The sequence below is a fragment of the Lygodium microphyllum genome, chromosome 15 (genome assembly GCF_053477565.2).
Source record: "Lygodium microphyllum isolate KBCC chromosome 15, Lygodium_microphyllum_v1.1.10, whole genome shotgun sequence".
Taxonomy (NCBI): domain Eukaryota; kingdom Viridiplantae; phylum Streptophyta; class Polypodiopsida; order Schizaeales; family Lygodiaceae; genus Lygodium; species Lygodium microphyllum.
Window position 1 is genome coordinate 61,501,632 of NC_141149.1, and position 17,885 is coordinate 61,519,516.

The following is a 17,885-nucleotide window of genomic DNA, read 5'->3' on the forward strand; positions in this document are numbered from 1 at the left end:
GAGTATGGTTTTCCTGAGCTTCTCAAGTTGTTTGCTTATGCTGAAGATACAAATGGTATCGACAAGGGAGTTTAAGAAGACCAGTGAATTTTCAGTAAAGTTTCTAATTTGGAAACCTCAAGCCAGCTTTTCTTACAAATGCCAACTTTGGATCCATTACTTACTGTTGGGATGCGGTGTTGCAAGTTTTGGAGGACTCATGTTTGAGAAGGATGTGCTGACCATGTCCTTTGCTCCGAAGGATGAACATGAGGCTCAAGTGCAGCTTGCCCTTGAGCATGGAATCCCTGCCATTTCTGCAGTGATGGGGACTCAAAGGCTTGTGTTTCCTAGTAATGTGTATGATGTCGTCCATTGCACGTGGTACAGAGTATCTTGGCATATTGAAGGTGGTAAGCTACTTTTGGAGCTCAACCGGGTCTTGAGGTTAGAAGGGAGTATAGGCAAAGCGGCACTAGCTCATTTTCAGTCTGATTACGAGCATTGGCAGCGTGTTATCCAGAAGTCTTACATTACAGGATTGGGAATTGATTGGAAGAAAATCAGGAATGTGATGGACATGAGGGCTGTATATGGGGGATTTGCAACGGCACTAAAACCGCGACCTTTGTGGGTGATGAATGTTGTAGAGTTTGATTCAGCAGCAGATACACTGCCGATAATTTTCGACCGTGGTCTATTTGGAATGTACCATGATTGGTATGAGTCTTTCAGCTCTTATCCCAGAACTTACGATCTCCTTCATGCTGATCACTTGTTCAGCAGGCTGAAAAAGAGGTGCAACATCACCGCTGTTGTTGTGGAGATGGACAAGGTATTTGGCAGCATTGCATATGTGCATATTCCTGATGAAAGATGAAGAAATTGGATCCTAAAGCTGTCAAGAGTGTGTTCCTTGGTTATGCACAAGACCGGAAAGCTTGGTAGTTCTAACTTAAGGACCAATTATTGTTCTCTGCTAATAAAAGTCTCATGTGTAGACGGTGCATAACATTGCCAGTGCAACACCTCTATACTCTGCCTTAGTACTAGAGAGTGCAACTATAGGTTGCTTCTATCTGCTCTAGCTGATCATATAGTACAAAGGAAAAATACATACCTCTTGTAGATCTCCTTGACAACATAGAAACATGTCCATAATTACCAAATATTTCCAAAATTGTATACATTTAAGACATTATTATCAAAATTTTATATTAATTTAATGTAAATGTGATCATAGTTATTGTATTCGGAGGACGGTCCAGCAGTCCAGCAAGAGGGAAAAGAAGGATGTTATATTGAGAATAGTGCTCTAGGATTTGTAGTGGAGAACAAGGGGTTATTGGCATTTCAAGCCAAAGCAGGCTAGATCAAATTTTAACTTCCTTCAAGCCTCACCTCATTTCATGATGACATCAATCTGGTAGAAAGTCATGCCATTTTTACATAATGCTTTTAAGTTTAGGAGCATAAATGTTACAAAGAAGATAGCCAAATGCTAGGCATATGTCCATGTAGAGTCCACTTTAGTGCCTTCTTTATGCACAAATCTTGGGTCTATCAAGGAGACTAAAAATTTAAAATTGAAAAAAAAATACATGAAAGGAGACAATTGCAACCGGATGGAGGGATAATGAGAGAGGACATGATCTGAGGAGTCGGGGTTTGCAGAGGAGGGGCCAAGATGATAGAGAGAGAGAGATGAGCATCACGCTTGGATGAACACATTTTTCTGTGCAGATCAAAAGCCATTGTTAAGCAAGGAACATTTGCGGAGGTCTTTAATACCTCGTGATGACGTTTGGAAGCTTAAAGCTTCTCTTAAGCTTCCCAATCTTTTAAGCTTTAAACTTGAAGAACGGAAAATTAATGACTTATCTCCTTGGTTGTCCACGACTTGTTGAAGGAGATGTAGGAGTGGTCCTCCGCCTGTATAGCCTGGTCCTTCATGATCTAATGACAGAAACAGGGGTTCTTGATCGCCAGAAGTCTGCTTGTATCGACGGTTCGCGACGAGATTGACCGTAGAGCCTGATCGTTCTAGGAGCTCCGCCTTCGCACGAGATGGGTAGCGATTGGAACTCTTGATCTCAGCTCCGCTCTGATACCACTGGTGTGCAGATCGGTCGCTGTATGCTCGCGTAGTGAATGCCAGAAGGTCCCCGAGAATAATGAACTCTACTTTTTGCACAAGTTACAAGGTAAAAAGCATGAACGACAAGAGCAAGAGACCAATTGGGTACAATCTCCCCCCATGCCTTGTGTGAGCGCTTCACAAAGCATGTATTTTATGTATATTTCTTCTTCATGCTCAATAATAGCCCAATTTACAAAAATATATGAAGCTTTTAGCTTTTGAGTTTGCTTTTACAAAAATAGAAATAAAGCTAATGGATGGTGCCCATAGAGTTTGGCACGCCCAATACAATGTCCAAATAGAAATAACATAACCGTGCGCATGGGCGCATACAAAATAATAAAAAATAATCGATGCCTCAATAAATGGGCATGACCAAAATATAGGCGTGGCGCCTATCAAAATATAATCCATAGATCGAATACTCGCTATCCACCAATGCTTTCCTTCGCCACTGCTGCTATCTCTACACATCAACTAAAGCATTCACAATCGTTAGTAAAATAGTACAATTAAACTGACAAAAGTGAATACCTAGCAGTCTTCAACTACATAAATAAATCAACTGGTTAGAAATAAATCCTAACCTTAATTTATTACGAGTGCGCACTCTAAACTCATAAACGTTTATTAATTTAATATGCATTTTGCGGAATCACCTGCTATGGAATCACCCATGTACACACTAAATTAATGAAACGCCCGAAAAGGACAGGCGTCCCCATCAACTTCTCGCACAAAGAATCCACTTTGTGTATGAGCCCCGGTCATCAAAGTTTACGAAATCCATCGTAAAACCTCACGGAATCCACTGTGAAATATGCCTCCTAGCATCAGTGGTGGCCTATTGAGCAACCCAAAGCAAAGGCCTAAATTATGTTTATGTTGTAATGAAAGTATTGGAAAAATTTAACTTTATAAAAATGCTAGCAAAAAAAAGGATCGAGGATAAAATATATTTTAAGCGGTGGTATGAAAAATATATTGGGATTGTGCTATGATGAAGAGATGGTTGTAATTATGGATAATGACACATGGGAGTTAGTGCCCTTACTTGAAGGCAAGAAAACGATTGGTTGCAAATGGGTTTACAAGGTTAATAAGCATAAGTCAGATGGATCTATTGAGATTATGAGGCATGACTAGGTACCAAAGGATATGCTAAACTCATGGTATTGATTATGAGGAGATTTTTTCTCTAGTAACTAAAGTGGCCACTGTAAGGGGTGTCATAGCAATGGCTACACCAAAGGATTGGATCATGCAACAAATGGATGTAAAAAATGCCTTCTTGCGCAAGGAATTGTAAGAGGAAGTTTATGTGGAGCAAACATTTGGTTATGTAGATGAGAGTCATCTAGATTATGTATGTAGGCTTCATAAGGTCTTCTATGGGGGGTTGAAGCAAGCACCTAGGGCATGTCATGACAAGATTCCAGAATACCTTGTCAGCAATTGGATTTTGTAGAGCACAAGAAGCTGATCACTCACTCTACGTATATGTGAGTGATGCATGTATTGTGATGATTACTATATATGTGGACGATTTGAGAATTTTGGGTAATACTAAGGTAGATATTGACAATGTGAAGGGTCTTCTTAAGGCTGAATTTGAGAAGAAGGATTTGGGAGAGCTGTGCTATTTTCTCCACATAGAGCTATCAAAGAGATAATATGCATTGGATATGTTGAAGAAGTATGGTATGACTAATGTTTCTATACCTTTGCATGTTAATACTAAGCTTATTGCACATGAGGGTGACTTGATTGAGGATGTCATTATGTATTGGAAGAATGTGGAAAGTCTTATCTATTTGATGGTCACAAGGCCAGACCTAAACTACATACTTGGTTTGGAGGGTTAGTTTGTGCATCTTTCACCATAGAAGCCACATTTGGATGCAATGCAGCGCACATTGCACTATGTAAAAGTCCATATTGGACTATGCCTTATTCTATGATGTAGGTGTACCATTGGACTTGCATAGTTACACATATGGAGATTGGGCTAGTAGTATTTCAGACAAGAGATCTTTTAGTAGTTTTATGTTTTCATTTAGGAGTGTTGCTGTTACTTGGAGCACGTCGGGACCTAAAACGGGCCCGACATTGGCTCTATGGCATTAGTTGGGCCTCTACTATACTCACCTCAAACCACCCCACACAGCCTCGCGGCTAGGAGCATTTAAGGGTATACTACCCTAACCTCAAATACAGAACTTTACATTTGTAAAGGATTGATGTTATACACCATGTAAGTACACACAAAGGGAGTACCCCTTGATTGATTACCATGGTTCCACTGTGACTCTCCTACACCTTAGGAATTGGCCCCAAGATGTGCCGTGTGAACACACAAAACACATTCGAAATAAGCTCCACTCTTTTGATTGATCGATCCAAGAGATAATAGAGAATCCTCATTGATTATCCCCCAAAGAACCAAACCTCTAACCCTACAGCTTAGGGCACCTCACACTCTCAACGTAGGTCATCGCTCATACAAACAATTGCTATGCATCCAGAATGATACCATATGGTGTGTGCAATGCAATTGTGTATGACCATCATACTCAAACAAGTTTATTCACCATTAGCAATCAGTATGGTGAAAGTGGAAAAATAGTTATTTTCATGCTTTTCTTCTAATCTGTGATTGCTACGTTGCTTAGGGCTAGTACCGAGCATTCTCGTGCTACTAGACCCTTTTAATTTTAGATAACAGCGTACCTTACATGCCATGCATCATAAAACATCAGAATCCAGTGTACTTTAAACACTCAACAACCCCCTTGTCCCTACTATTTAGAGTTATGCATTCGTTGGTAGGTTTAAGGCATATTTTTAATGTATTTTTCTTTCATGAAAGTAATAAAAATCCACTTTAACATAGAGATAGGGCTCAACTGAGTCCAAACGTCATGCTTCAACTCTACCATACATTCACAAGTATAAATCTTATTTTTTTAAAAAAATTCGGATGTAAAAAACTTAATTGTCCAATTTTTCTAAAATTTTTACTATCTATTTATAGATAATTACTACTATTTACTGATTTACTAGTTTAGATTGATTGATCTTATTGAGAATGATTTTATTATCATGTTTCAATCCATAGGAATAGCATACGCATGACAAAACTCCAAAACTCACATAATTTCTCTTAAATTGCACAATCTTGAGTTTTGCATGTTTAGCATAAAATTATTATATGATTGTTTTTTCTTACTTACTTTAACATGGCTGACAAAACAGATCATTGGCAAGCAAATAAAATAATTTCCAATCAAAATTTATCATAAAACAATGAAATCTATGACTTACTCAAAATGTACCTTATGACATACATATTTCAAAATTGGAGGCTCGCTAACACTCTCCAACAATCCCCACCACTGATGATTTGTCCAGCTTTGATTTACGCTTCTTTGCACTCCCGCATCATCGCATGATCAAAATCTTTCATCTTAGCCCACCCCCTTCTCTCATACACTAATCCACGAGAATATACAACAAGAGGAGAGAGGAGAGAGAAATACTAAAATTAGATCAAGTCAATTAATGTATTATTTTTAAATAGGTGATTCGGAGTGATAGATGGTGAAGAAATAAAAGATCTCATGGCCTAAAGGTTGACTCTGATGTGATCAACAGTAAGAAAAGCATAAAAAATTGGCATTTTTGGGGGCTTTGAAAAAAATGTGCTTCCCTCTCCAACATTTCATGAATTTCATGTCCTTTCATTTCTCCACTAAACCAAGCTTATTAAGTCTAAAACCCAAAAAATCTAGTTCATGCACTTGTGTTTACACTTGGCAAAGTGGGTTTTTCATCGAACGAAGGCCTGAACGAACTCCCATTTGCAAACGGACTGGACGATCGACTTCGTGTGGCATCGAAATCTATAAACCTGGCCTTTTTCATACACTTTTCGGCTCTCGGATCAGATAGCTACTTTATAATGGCAAACCTTGTGAGGATTAAATGGGGGATCAAACGGACTTCGATCGATGAACTGAGACTTGCATTGGGTTCGTGGAATTGAACTCCATCCAGGAAAACTCTAGCTTATTGATCCACAACAGTTTCATTTTGCATGAAAATTTGGTCTTTTATGTCTCTCTGGCTCTTTTCCACTTCAAAACGGGCCCTAAAAATATGCTCTTAGAGCAACAAGAAACAACCCACAATTGCCTTGTCTAGTATAGAGATATAGTATAGAGATGCTGCAATTGCAGCATGTGAGGTAGCTTGGTTATGAAACTACTTGGTGATTTGGGAATATAAGTGGATAAGAAGGTTATCATGTACAATGATAACATTAACAACATTCAATTGGCTAGGAACCTAGTGTATACCGGCAAGCTACTTGGTGATTTGGGAATATAGGTGGATGAGAAGGTTATTATCTATTGTGATAACCTTAGTAGCGTTCAATTGGCTAGGAACCCAATGTATCATACTCAGACCAAACACATAGAAATCCATTACCATTTCATTTGAGAGTGGGTTTTAACATGTGATATTAACTTGGTTTATGTCAGTTAGTTTATGTTAGCACAAAGGATCAAGCTACTAATATTTTCACTAAGGCCTTGGGAGATGAGAACCTTCAACCCTTTAGGACTATACTTGGAGTTCATGAGCTCATATTGAGCTCAAGGGGGAGTGTTGAGATATCAAGCTCTACATGAGCTGGTATTCACTACATGCCTTGGTGATATGGTGGGATATTATTCATTGGTGTGTTAGGCGATCGACATGAGGATGCGCCAGTGATTCTATAGCTAGACTACACCTATGTAGTTCATCCTTGGTTATGACACATTCATTGTGCCACCTCTTCTTTCCTTAATGAGTTCATACTTAGTGACTATGTATATGTATGTTGTGGTACTTTTATATTAGTATTTAATCATGTTGTAGACTTAGTTCTTTTGAGTGGAAGAAGAAAGAAGATGAAGAAGAAGATTTTAGCCCTATCTCTATGTGTGCTTAAGTCTCCTCTCCATTGATTTTGTATATGGTCTCTTGGTCTCTTCACCTCTCTTCCCTCTTGCCTGTTTTTGTTCTCTTCATATCACCCAAAAAATGATTGTTACATCCCTCTAAAGTCTCTTTACAATGGACTCTAACTTTCGAGTTTAAAAGGTACCATCTTGGGAGGGATGATTGGCTACTCCATATAAAGACAGATTTTGTACCTCTCTATAGAGAGATACAATTTATACCACTCTATAGAGTGATGGTTTGGTATAGCTTATTATAAATTAAGATAAATTATTATTTTTTGAAGTGTTTGTCATGTGCTAAAGACTACATTAATGAATATTATAACATGATATAAAATAAAGTTGTTTTTATATGTTCCAATAGTGTGCTAGAAGGCTCTGCCTAATTAGATAACTAAAACAAACCATATTGAGGACAATGCGAGGCTTCAATTCCAACAATTACTTATGATTGGGTAAACTTGATAAGTTGGGTACATTTCCTAAATGTTAGATAGAGTTGACAGTATGTGACCCCCCTCCCCCCTTTCCTCCTATATCAAACTTAATAGGATAGTTACTGAGCTTAACATAGTTTTAGGTGTTGGAAATCCACACTTGCTAGAGAAAACTAGCTTAGTATTAGTGCAATGATGATGGTTGAGACTATGTTTGAATCCTAGGCCAAATGGATGGAGATTTCCATGATTGGATAGATTGGAGGTCATCCATCACCTTAAGGTTTTGGGGGCTAGATGGCTAGTCCAATTATGGAAAACTTTGAGTTAAGCATACAATGGCACAAACAATATTGGGATGGGTGAGGTTCCAAGAAGGAGGGTACAAGGTCCCTTATGAAATAAAACAGAGAGAGAGAGGGACAAAGGTTAGGCAAGAAGGAGAGTAGCCATGCTCCCTATCAAACTTACATTATCTTCCACACTCTAGCTTGTGTACATACAACCAAACATATAAAAGTAAAGTGACCTAGATGTAACCATGGTTGAGTAAATGTGACCTAAACCTTATTCAACTAAGATGACCAAACCAAACCAAAGGTACATGAGCTTGAATCTCAACACTCCCCCTCAAGCTCAAGTGTGATACTTCACTCCCAGTAGCTCTTTGAAATGCACGAACTTATCTTTACCCAATGAATTGGTAAAGATATCTGCAACTTGGTCTTCTATCCTCACATGGACCAAATAAAGTGATAATGTACCTCAATGTGCTTAGTCCTAGTCTGATAGATAGGATTACTAGCTAGGATCACACTACTCATGTTGTCACAATAGAGTGTGACAAGCTTGACTTCTGGCATGAACGTCGACCACAAACTGCCCCTTGACATTGCATCAACCTGCAGGGTAGGAAGGATCAGATGGCATGATTCTAAGGATAGAGAGAATCCTGCAAAAAAGATGGCAAGAGCTTAGAGAGAGAGAATATATGCCCTGCAACCTACCATTCTGACGGCTGCCTCCAACTTAGCACACCTAATCAATGGTGATGGGGGGATGAAACTTAGCTAATATGTGACTCAACCATGTTATTGATGGGAAGCAATAGTGATATTGTAGGTGACTGAAACAATATAGAGAAGATTAGCATAGCCCATGTGCCATAGAGGGAAAGAGAGGGAGGAATGAAAGGCGCCATTTTTTTCAGGCGCCATTGTGTAGGAGAGGAAGAGGAAGGCTCCATCAATTGCCATCTTTGGCCATACCACTGGTGCAATTGGAGTGAGAGGGAAGTCCAAGACATCAAAAGGAGTCAATTCCATTCAATCGTTCTCCAAAACTATACCAATTCTTCTTCTTTTCCCTCAATTGCCATGATTTCTACCTTACGATCAATTTGGGACATCAATATACTTGGGCCAATTGAAGCTGTAGACCTATAGAAGAATTTCTTGGCTTCAAATCTCTCTACTGCGCATGTAGTTTGGTGGACAGATTGCCAAGATATTGAATTAGTCTTCTTCCCCTTTATTTGTCGCCATGTTTCATGAGAAGAAGCCATAGCCATTCAACTCTTATTTAAAGCTTAAACTTTAAACTTCATAAAGGCCATTCTTATTGTGGCAAGTTGGAAATATCGGAAGGGGAAGTAGGAAACTTGTGTTCAAGATGACTCGATGGACCTTACTCCCTAGCTAGACTGGTACTTCCAAAGACAAAATTTTGACTTGCATGTTTTCAAGTAAGCACTCGATCCGTTTAATAAAAATAAGTAGTATGAAATTATAATTTTCTTGGTTTAGGATTCCTTTCCAATGCCTTAAAGCCTTTTCTTTTACTGTAAGTGATTGCTAGCATTTATTTACATCTCATTTTATTTTCTAAAAATAAAAAATGGCTAAAAATGCTTAAAAATGGTTCAAAAATTGCATATAAACATTTGTATAAAATACATGGGTGATCAATTACCAGAAATAATATTTTTTCTATCAATTCTATACTATTAAAAGTCTTTTGAAAATTTTTTAAAATTTTTGGAAGAGATTTAACATGTTTTAAAAATAAAAAATAGCTATTTTGAGTTGAAATTATAGTATTAACTGATAATAACAATTATGTTTTAGCTCAATAAAAATTAGAAGCTCTCATGAGAAAACTGAAAGTATAGTTTTTGATGTTTAATGTAATTTTCTTAAAATAAAAAAAAGAGAAAATTAATTTAATGTTGTTTCTCTAAGAAAATATTCATATAAAATATTGTGTTTTCGAATTTATGCAAGTTAAGAGTGTTTGAGTATTCTCAATTACTTCTAAGATTGATAAATTTGTTAAGATATATTAAACAGATAACTTAACAAGGAATAAATACAATCATAAAAATTCATGAACAGTATCAAAATTAATAATTGATTTATATGATGGCATGAGGGGAAGCCTCAACATCTAAGCTGGAACTCTATATTTTATTTCTATAAATAGTTTTTAAGTGATCAAGAGAATTAAGAGTGGAGGCCCACTAGGATAATTTGTTAATTAAGGGGAGACACTGGGATTAAAAATAAATTGTATATGTGGACGTGTAAGAGTGTGGAAATAACTTGTTTTTGTCATGATTGATGTTTAGTTAAAGAAGAGGAGAGAAATGACATTACTATTGGAAAATAAAAACGAATTAGTTATTTAAACATTAATAGTAATGATAGATTGTATAATATGGAGGGGAGATGTTTAAAAGGAAAATTAAAGTTTATGGGTTTGTGGAACGTTAGTTGATTGTTTTGAATGTTTGTTGATTAGTAAGTAATAAAAGGAATTTATTATATAAATGTAAAGAAGAAATAACTTAAAAAGAACTTAAATGGAGATGTGCAGATAGATCCATTGGATCTATGCCCTAAAACCAATTTTCTTAAGGTCATACATCCTAGGCTTAGCATCCTAGTGCCCAATATAGAAACATAGTCGTAAAGGTTGAAAAAAAGAAAAGTGCAAGACTAAGTAAGCTTATTGAGGTCTAGATATTTGCATGAGAATAGTAGGACTACTACGAAAGAGTGTTGTAAATATCGAGGAAGGCTAGATAGGGTTATCACAGTTAGTGGAAAAAAAAATCACCTATCTAGTGCAACAATTCTTAGGAGTTGGCTTGGCAACCTAGATAAATGTGGCTTGGTCTTTGGCCAGTCATTTTTTGGTGTGTTTTCCGGGAGCCAATTGCACTCGAATAGGTGATTGATCTTGCTAGGATATTTAAATCCTAGGTATTTATGAGTGAACATGAAGTCTCTTTTGGACTATTTTCCGAATTTGCCCCAAGATTGCCAAAGGAGAATATTGGATTGGGCCAGAGACTTTGGCCTGCAATTAACTGTGGACGTAGAACAATTATCTTCTTGGAGTTGACGCTATAATGATTGCTCGCAAACTATAGTTTTATTAGTAGTGCATTTTGGGCTAATAGATGTAGTTGAAATAAATACAATTAGTGTGTCATATCACTTTGATTTGTATTATCGCAATGCTTATCAGAGTTTTAGAAGAGTGGTATGGCATGAGGCATTGCATTGGATACGTGTATCTAGAGGTTTAAAAGTTACATTTGATACGAAAGATGTTAGAGAGGTTGCTGGAATTTTAGGCCTAATTCTTGAGCAAGAAGAAAAGTTGCCTTATGGAGAAATAGACCCAAAGTTACCAACCATTCTTAAACTTCTAAGGGCACATGCAATCAAGAACCTAACTTTAGAGCTCTAAATAAAATGTGCAAAATTTTGGAGTATGATAGTAATAACTATTTCATTAATAGTGGATGAATTCAGAGGAGAGATGGAGAAAACAAAATGAAGCTCGATATCAACGAGGTAGAGAATGCGGGGCGCGACAAGAGGCTTGGCTATTAGAAAGGTTTGAAAGGGTGAATGCATTATTGAACCTTGGGATAGATGCTGTGTCTAACTCAAACATAGAACTTGTTAGGCGTAGCATATCTGTTGAGATATCGAGCTCCACTCGTGATACGCCAGGGTGACCGTTGTGTATTTATGTCATCCACTTGTCAGTTGCAGATGCGGTTGGTACGCCGCCCATGAATAATAGCTACATGATAGCTATCCTTATCTACTCTAGTTCGTGGCTCACTTAGTATGCCACCTTAGTTAGTTGAGTTTGGTTTGAGACCCATATATAGGGTTCTTCTATTTCTTTGTACTTGAATTCTTTTGGCTTACACAACTAAGAAGAGGAAAACTATTTTCAGCCTCCACCTCTGTGTGTATTCCCCCATTGTGCAAGCAAGAAAGCTACAAGTGAGACTCCTTCCTTCTCTCCCACAATCTTGACATGGTATCAGAGCCTTGTTCGTGGTAAGGAGCTCAAGAAAGCAAGCCAAGCTCGCGGTGTTCTGGTAAGAGAAGCAGTGTTGCTTTCATTTTCTGTTTTGGGAGCAGATCTCTACAGGTAGCACAGCCGGAAAGTGCAGGAGTGCATTGTCTCAGGTTGAGACGCCCTTCGCGGTGAAGCAAGAGGGTAGTATATGCTGCAGGCAAGGGCTTTAGCCCTTGGTGACCTTGTTTTTTTGATTTGAGGCCATTTCAGGGCCTGTTTTGGAGGCGGAAGTTTTCTGCACGCACTCAGGAAAAGGCCCAGTTTTATGCTGTGCAGCCACTGTTCTACAGGTCGGTGAAAAGTTACTGTAGAAATTGCATCGTATGCTTGTGCGCAGAGACATTGGGAGTTACAGAATCATCCCTGTTGCCTGTTGATGCAAAATTGTCACTAGGAAGTGACTGTGTGGTCAAATACCACTTTCGCCAGTTTGGCATATTTTCCCTTGTGAGGGTGAAGCTGTGTTTTTTTGCAGTGACAGAATTTTTTGCAGTGTTCTTAATGGCATCTGATTCTCTTTCACAGATTGTCACTGAAAAGCTTGACAAGAACAACTTCCAAGCATGGAAGTTTAGAATGACGAATTTCCTTATGGGAAAAGGATATTGGGAATTTATTGCAGGAAATGAAGAAGAACCAGTTCTTCCTGATGTTCCCAATCAACAGCAAATGCAGGCATTTAAAGCATGGCATGAGAGAGCCAGGAAAGTTATGTACTGGCTGTTTATCAGCAGTTCAGACTCTATGATTGTGCATATTCAAGATGCAAGTACGCCAAAGGAGGCATGGGATACTTTGTTAAAAATGTATAGCACAAATACGCAAGCCAGGAAAATGTAGCTCAAGCAAGAGTTGCACAATGTGCAAAGAGAAAATATGAGCATCAACGATTACCACATGAAGGTGAAGAAGATTGCAGATGCACTTGCTTCCATTGGGTCGCCAGTGGAAGATGATGATTTAGTCTCAGTGACCTTGAATGGTCTAGGAAAGGACTATGCACAGTTCCGAACATCCATTTCCGTCCGTGAAAGATTTCCTGATTTTGAGGAGTTGATTGCTCTTCTAATTTCTGAGGAGTAGAGAAATGGTGGTGCATCTTCTTCAGGAGGAACTTCAAAAGAAGCTGTCTTCTACTCAAATGCTGGAAGAGGTAGAGGCAGAGGTAGAGGAGGCCGATTTGGAGGCCGTGGCAGAAATCAGAATATGCAGCAAACTCAAGAAAACCAGTCCTATGGAGGAGGACGTGGTAACTCTAGAGGCAGGGGGAGCCAAAGAGGTCGTGGTGGATGGCAAAGAGGCCAAAATGCAAACAGTAATGTTGAATTCTACTATTGTGGTAAAATGGGTCATATGGCTAAAGACTGCTATAAAAAGCAGAATGACATCATGAATGTAAAACTGCAACAAGGGAATTATGCATCTTCTATTAGACAGGGTGATGACAGAAATGAGCACTTGTTTATGGTGCAGTACATGAACAATTCTGTGACAAGTGCAGAAGAAAGCAATGATGTATGGTATGTTGACTCAGGTGCATCAAACCACATGACAGGCCATGCAGAATGGATGGAGGATGCAAGGAAAATGAAAAAACCAGGATTTGTGGAGACTGGTGATGATATTGCACATCCTATTGTGCAAATTGGAAAAATTCATTTGTCTATGCATGATGGGAGAAAAGAAATACCTGTCCGATGTATTTCATGTCCCAAATATCACCAAGAATCTGGTTTCTGTTGGTCAAATGGTTGAGCAGGGCTTGCAGGTCAGATTTAATCCTCATGGATGCTTTGTTGAGGATATGAAAAATAAAGGTCGCTTGATAGCAAAAGGAAAGAAGAAGGGTAGAATGTTTATGCTGGATGCAGACATGTCTGAATTGAGTGCAGCAATGTTTGCACATGGGACCGGTGTAGTTGCAGATATTGATATCTGGCATAAACGCATTGGTCATGTTAATGTACAGCGACTTAAATCAATGCAGGCCCAAAATATTGTTGCAGGATTGCCCAAATTCAAGGTTGCAGAAATGCATAAGGTATGTGAAGCTTGTCAGTTTGGAAAACAGGCAAGGAAACCATTTCCTAGACATGTTCAAGAGAGTGAGAAGCCATTGGAATTAATCCACTCTGATGTGTGGACTACTAAAGCTGCATCTCTTGGAGGCTATCATTATTTTGTCACTTTTATTGATGACTATAGCAAAAAAGTTTGGGGTATTTTATGAAAAAGAAAAGTGAAGTTTTTGGGCATTTCAAAACTCTTAAAGCTATGGTTGAAAAAGAAATAGGCCTGCAGATAAAATGCCTAAGGTCAGATGGAGGGGGAGAGTACCTCTCAAATGAGTTTGCAAGGTTCCTGCAGGAGCATGGCATAAAGCAGTAATATTCATGCAGTCATACCCCACAACAAAATGGAATTGCAGAAAGGAAAAACAGGCATATTGGAGAGGTATCTCGTGCCATGCTCAATGAAAAAGACCTGCCAGATTTTTATTGGACTGAAGGAGTTGCTATAGCAGTCTACATAATGAACAGGACTCCCACTGCAGCAATACATGGAATGACTCCAGAGGAGAGGTATACTGGTAGGAAACCAGATATTTCCCATTTGAAGATTTTTGGTTGCATTGCCTATGTACATGTGCCAGATGAGTTGAGATCCAAGTTGGATCCAAAAGCTGAGAAGTGCATCTTTATTGGTTACTCTCTGCAGCAAAAAGGGTATAGATGCTATAACCCTTCTACTCGTAAGTTCACAGTGAGCAGAGATGTTGTTTTTGATGAGATGAGTAGCTGGTATAAACCAGTAAATGTGATTGATGATGTAGATGCACAAAATGGTAATGCATCACAAAATTCACAGCAGCAGTCACAAAATATTAGTGGACCTGGAGCGTCCTCCAGCAGTGGTTCACATTCTTTGCCATGGATAGGCAGATTGAGATCAGGAGAATCTTCTCAAAGCAATGCAGATAGTGGTATGCAGGTATCACGAAAAGGAAAAGAGAAGGTTGATCAGCCCATGTTTGATGTGAATGCAGGTCACTCTTATGTGGATGGTGAATCCAGTGGCTCAGAACACAGCATTGATGATGAGTTGGGTATTCCTTCTATTGTTACACCTAGAGTAAGGAAGACCAGGGATGTTTTGAGGGCACCTCGGAGTGAACCTACTTTGCGCAGGTCTACCAGAGCTAGGTATCCTGTGGATAGGCTGAAATATGATGGATTTACAGCCATTCACTATGCATATATGGTTAAAGTGATATAGGAACCAGAACCCACTTCTTTTGAGCAAGCCATGGGAAAAGAAAAATGGGAGAAAGCCATGGATGAAGAAATGGATGCCTTGGAAGTAAATGCTACATGGGAATTGGTACCTTTGCCTAAAGGTAAGAATGCAATTGGCTGTAAGTGGGTTTATAAGGTGAAGCACAATGCAGATGGTTCTGTGAACAGATACAAGGCAAGATTAGTAGTCAAGGGGTATTCACAAACATATGGCATTGACTATGAAGAAACATTCAGTCCGGTTGCAAGGATGGCAACCGTAAGAGCAGTCATTGCTATGGCTGCATCAAAGGGATGGTCTTTACATCAGATGGATGTAAAGAATGCCTTCTTGCATGGTGATTTGCAAGAAGAGGTCTATATGGAGCAGCCACCAGGTTATGTGCATGAAGTTCATCCTGAGTTTGTTTGCAGGTTGAAGAAAGCCTTGTATGGCTTGAAGCAAGCACCTAGAGCATGGTCTGACAAGATAGGACAGTATCTTGTCACTATTGGCTTTCAGATTTCCAAGGCAGATTTCTCACTTTATGTGAGAAAAACAGAGAAAGGTATTATGCTGCTTGTCATTTATGTTGATGATTTGATTATCACAGGTGACAGTGATGAAGATATCCTTCATGTGAAAATGCTATTGAAGCAAAAATTTGAGATGAAGGATTTGGGAGAGCTGCGTTATTTCTTGGGCATTGAGGTGATTAGATCACCAAGTGGGATACAGCTCTTGCAAAGGCAATATGGATTGGACATGCTGTTCAAATATGGGATGACAGGCTGTAAGCCTATTTCAGTTCCTTTGGAGCAGAATGTGAAGCTGAGCGCAAATGCAGGTGAGCTTCTGGAAGACCCTACTATGCACAGACGCATAGTAGGGAGTTTGATTTATATGACTATTACCAGGCTAGATTTGAGCTATGCTGTTGAATTGGTAAGTCAGTTTATGCAGGCTCCAAGGAAACCGCATTTGGATGCGGCTAGACGTATACTCAGGTATGTGAAGTCCACATTGCAGTATGGACTACTTTATGAGACTGGGGTTCAGATACAGTTGCATGGATACACTGATGCTGATTGGGCTGGTAGTATTTCTGATAGACGATCTACCAGTGGATATGTGTTCTCTTTTGGGAGTGCTGTAGTCACTTGGAGCAGTAAGAAACAGCCTACAGTTGCCTTGTCGAGCACAGAGGCTGAGTATAGGGGCGCAGCAATGGCTGCATGTGAGGTAGCTTGGTTGCATAAGCTACTTTATGACGTGCATCAGTCTACAGATGGGCCAGTTGTCATTTATTGTGACAACATGAGCAATATACACTTGGCAAATAACCTAGTCTATCATACTAGAACAAAGCACATTGAGGTGCATTATCACTATGTGCGAGAGAGGGTTTTACTAGGTCTTATTGATCTAGTTTATGTCAGCATAGAGGATCAGGTAGCTGACATATTCACGAAGGCATTGGGCGTAGAGAAGCTGCGCAAATTTAGAGACCTGCTTGGTGTGCAGGAATTGGGATTGAGCTCGAGGGGGAGTGTTGAGATATCGAGCTCCACTCGTGATACGCCAGGGTGACCGTTGTGTATTTATGTCACCGACTTGTCAGTTGTTGCAGATGCGGTTGGTACACTGCCCATGAATAATAGCTACATGATAGCTATCCTTATCTACTCTAGTTCGTGGCTCAGTTAGTATGCCACCTTAGTTAGTTGAGTTTGGTTTGAGACCCATATATAGGGTTCTTCTATTTCTGTGTACTTGAGTTCTTTTGGCTTACACAATTAAGAAGAGGAAAGTTATTTTCAGCCTCCACCTCTGTGTGTATTCCCCCATTGTGCAAGCAAGAAAGCTACAAGTGAGACTCCTTCCTTCTCTCCCACAATCTTGACAATATCATTCTATAAAACACCATCAAAAGAAAGTGAAGCAGACTCATATTAATGGGATCGAGTGGCCTTAGTAGACCTTAGACATGAGTAGTGTCCCTACAGAAAGGAGTAGACAAAGTAGCAAAAGTAGAGAGAGTGAAGCTAATGCTACATTAGGGAGTACTGAACCACCCTTTGATTGGGATTTGGAGTCGACTTTTGGATTGCACCAATTATTTAAGGAGCCAAAAGAGGTTTTGTGGCTAGAGCGAGTGGCGAATTTTGAATTACGATCTTTGTTTAAAATTTCCCAATAGGGAGATTCAATTCAAGGCATACCTGGTCTAGATCTAAAATTTTTATTTAAGGAGCCCAAGGAACCTCCATGGTTTGATATTACCAAAGATTTAGGGCTAGAGATATTATTTAGAGAAATGTAACCCAGTCAGATTAACAGACTTCACACAACTTGGGGGACTGTGGGATGAAGATTCCGATGTGCATTTGCAAAGATTTGAGGTGACTTGTGTCGCCAATATGAAATAGTAGACGATGACCAAAAGCTTCATATCTTCTCTACAACACTAAAAGATGAAGCACCGAGGTGGTACGAGAACCTGGATGCTCAACATAAAGTGACTTATGGTGCCTTACCAAGAGCGTTCCTAGAAAAATTTCGATAGCAAGGTTTCCAAGATAGACTAGCCCTTCAATTGGATTATTTGTCCCAAGGAATAACCAAAAGCGTTGAACATTACATTGAGTGTCTGGA

The 17,885-nt window shown here is 39.1% G+C and overlaps 1 pseudogene; it reads left to right on the plus strand.

Annotated features, from left to right (window-relative positions):
- The first annotated feature begins 223 nt into the window (after positions 1-223).
- LOC148024605 (putative methyltransferase PMT26 pseudogene) lies at positions 224-1,351 on the plus strand (annotated as a pseudogene).
- The last annotated feature ends 16,534 nt before the right edge of the window (positions 1,352-17,885 follow it).